This window comes from Tigriopus californicus, chromosome 1, assembly GCF_007210705.1.
Source record: "Tigriopus californicus strain San Diego chromosome 1, Tcal_SD_v2.1, whole genome shotgun sequence".
Taxonomy (NCBI): Eukaryota; Metazoa; Arthropoda; class Copepoda; order Harpacticoida; family Harpacticidae; genus Tigriopus; species Tigriopus californicus.
The window spans coordinates 13616522-13620272 of record NC_081440.1 but is presented as its reverse complement, the minus strand read 5'-3'; positions in this window follow the sequence as shown (position 1 = coordinate 13620272).

The following is a 3751-nucleotide window of genomic DNA, read 5'->3' as shown; positions in this document are numbered from 1 at the left end:
CAATCATGTTTTCACCTGGGTCTTACATTCAAGTGTCGTAAGTGAGCTGATTTATTTATTTCTTTATTGCGACAGAATTGTCATTGGACTATTGGTAGATTTACAGGTATACATGATGACAATTGTTCCTACTACGGTATCATCTTTGTGGAAGTTTTGGGTTAGGCCATGAAAAAAAAACAAGAAACTACAATAAAATGCTTATGCTCAACAGGTGCTGCACAGTGCAGCCAGATGGCTACCGCCAGATTTTGCTACTTCTGGCTTTCTTAGGTTCTGTCTGGCGGGGAAGAATAATCCGGCCGTTTTCTGGAGTTTTTTATTTATGCATGGCGCGGAAATTTTTGACATTGACAGATAGGCTGATGTAGATGGGTTGCTGGCGTTTTTGGCTGACATTATGCGTTTTTTGACCCAATTGTCAACGAAGTTGGCACAATATTCTCTGCTTTGAGCAGTTTTGAGGATGCTTTGCAATTATAGAAGTTTTGCCCTGGCAATTTTATCTCATCACACTTTCAGTTCCATACCTCAGAGCAATGGCACACGTCGAGACAGCTTTGTACACCCTGTCCGACATAATTCGGACAAAATTCAAATGCTTTCTGTTTATAGACCATTTAAATTTCCTGACTATAAGAATGAAGACAGCTAGCTGAAGTGCTTAGCAGTACAAGAACTACAATAGGCTCCCTTAAAAGTGCTTGCATGATCACAAAAAGCGATGTGAAGAAGTCAACTGCGACTAAATTATCGCCCTCTTGCGTGGAGGTATGGCTCCAAAGGGGAATGCCTGCCATTTGAATGGTGCTGTGGCTGTTCTACAGTTTATAAAACAGTGAAAAACTTTCAACTTACTGGCAACACATCCAGGAAAGCCCAAGTCCATGAAAAAAGTGCCAGGGAACAGAGACAAGGTAAAAAGAGTCCGAGAAAAGATCAGCCGTAACTGGGCAAGGTCCATCTGCAAGCTTGCCAAAGAAGAAGCCACAAGTTGCTTGACAATGTGGAGATTGGTCCTGTATGATTACCGGATGGTGGCTGTTGACTAGACATTATTATTATATCATTTTTCTGGGCCCAAGTTCCGCATTGACGTCCTCAGTTACCTGGAGGCGCCTACTACCGGCTGTGCCATGTATGATTACCGGATGGTGGTTGTTGACTAGATATTTATTGTTCGTAAGTGGAGGTATTTATACAGAGGGAAAATGACTATTGCGAGTGTGATGGCGAGAGCAGGAGTAAAGCACAAATGGAAATTGGTATCGGTGACTACAATCATGGAACGAAGAAGTCGAGCGCTCAATCTGGCGCCACAAACCAAAGTTCAAGTGAGATGGGGTACAAATGCTCCGTCCCGCATTGCAATTCCGGCAACAAACGCCACCCACAAGTTCTAGGGGTGTCAGTGCACTCATTTCCCACCGATCATGACTTGAAACGCCAGTGGATTTGGCGAATTCATTGCGAAGAATGCTAGTCNGTGCACTCATTCCCCACTGATCATGACTTGAAACGCCAGTGGATTCGCCGAATTCATCGCGAAGAATGCTAGTCACACACTAAGAATTCGAAAATATGTAGCCTCCATTTCGTCGCTTCTGACTTTGTTGTCGAGAGCAGAGACAGCAATAAAGCCCGTAATCAAGCCATCACCAACCCAAAAGGACTCATCAGGAAGATATTGTTGGCCTGCGCTTTGCTCTGGATGAATACAAGCCCGGCCCTTTACAAACAGATTTTGAATGATGGAGTTCTCGCTTTGCCATCAGTTTCACGTTTGAGGAGCCTATCGTCTGGACTTAATATGGAACCCAAGGTATCAACGTCGACTCTCAAGTATTTATCTGCTCGGGCATCAGGATTGACATCAATGGAACGGAAAGTGTTTGTCATGGTGGACGAAATTTATGTCGCTCAAAGAGCAGAATTCGCACATGGCAATCTAAGTGGTATTGGAGAAAATGGATCCGTCCCTAAAACTCTGGTCGGCTACATGGTTAAGAGCATCGCCGGAAAATTTAAGGACATGGTAGCCCTATATCCATGTACAAAACTCACAGCAGAAATGCTCGAAGCACAGGTCAATGAAGTACTGAGGGCACTGGACTCAATTGGATTCGAAATACTTGCCCTTTGCATGGACAATGCAACTACAAATCGAAAGTACTTCAAGAAAATCCTATGCGATGGCGAGCTCAAACCATTTATTCAACATCCCATCGATCCTAACTTGAAGCTTTTCATCTTCTTCGACAGTGTGCACAACAAAAAGAATGCATTCAACTCATTCATGAACCGAGAACAGTTCATTTGTCTTCCATTCCATGGTGTTGAAATTGGATCGCCGAACTTCAGGCACATCAGAGACCTTTACGACAAGGAGTGCGGTCAAGATGTCAAAATTGCCCACAAGCTCACACAAAAATCTTTGTGTCCAAATTCGATCGAGAAAACGAGTGTCAGTCATACTGAAGCAATTTTCCACGAGTCTACCTCAGCTGGGCTAAAATTTTATAACGCCAAGAATCCTTCCTGGACTGACACCGCCATCCGGCAAGCGTGGAATATTCTCAATGTGAAATCTAAGTTCATGGGTATTGCCAAGCTTTATCCTTATCGTGAGCCTATTGACAGCGTTGACCACGAGAATCTCAAGTTCCTCCAAAGGCTTGTGGACTGGATGAACGAGTGGGAAACCAAAGCACCAAAGAAAAATGGCTTCACATCAGAAACCTTTCTTGCCTTGCGGCAAACATGCTCTTCTTTGGCAGCTTTTGACATTTATCTCATCGAAGACCAAGGGTTTGAGTACGTGATGCTTGGAGCTCTCGACTCTGACAGCATTGAATCTAGGTTTGGCTGGTATCGTCAGATTTGTGGTGCTGTGTACTTCTCCTCTATTCGCCAAATTCTCTCCACTGAAAAGAAAATTCGCATAGTCTCGTTGGTGAAGTATGCTAACATGGATATGACCGAAATAAGCGACGTCTGCGCTCACACTAATGAAGAGGTGGCTCTTGAAAAAGCGGAGTTTGTTAATGCGGCTGCTGAGAACCTTGAACACTTGGGAACTCTGGATTTAAACTGTGAGCCAAGCAATGACATCAATATTCTTGTCTTCCTCATTGCTGGTTTTGTGGCCAGATCCTTGATAAAACGGGCCAGATGCGAGGACTGCAAGACCCTTTTGAGCAAAGCCGACCAGCCTCTCATGGATCTTGATGTAAGCCAGACTCCTGACAACGAAGAGACCATGACAAAAGAAAAACTGTTGATGCAGATCAATCGCGGCGGCCTCTGCACTCCAAGTGAGCTCATTTTCATGCTTTGCTTACATCTGTGGTTGATATTTCGTTTGATTTCAAGCTCGGCAGTGAAAGATAAGTTGGTCCTCAGCGAGAAACCTTGGTTGGTATTTGGTCTTGTTGCCTTCGACCTGCTCAACGATACGCCCGATATGGAGACCGTTTTCCAGCACCAATGTGAATCTGGTCATCAGTTACAAGATCACTTTAGAGTGGCCGCGACAAAGATGCTCAATATCTTCCTTAAGAATGAGGCAAAAATGACGAATAAGATTCGGGGGACAAAAAGAGGCTCGAATACCACCAACAAGTCACGCACGAATAGAAAAGTAACTAAACTGTCGTCGAGATCATTAATATAGTTATATCGAATTCTTATTGAGTGACCAAACATTAAAGGCAAGCTCAAATACACTCAAAACTCAGGCTTTGGGCAATCA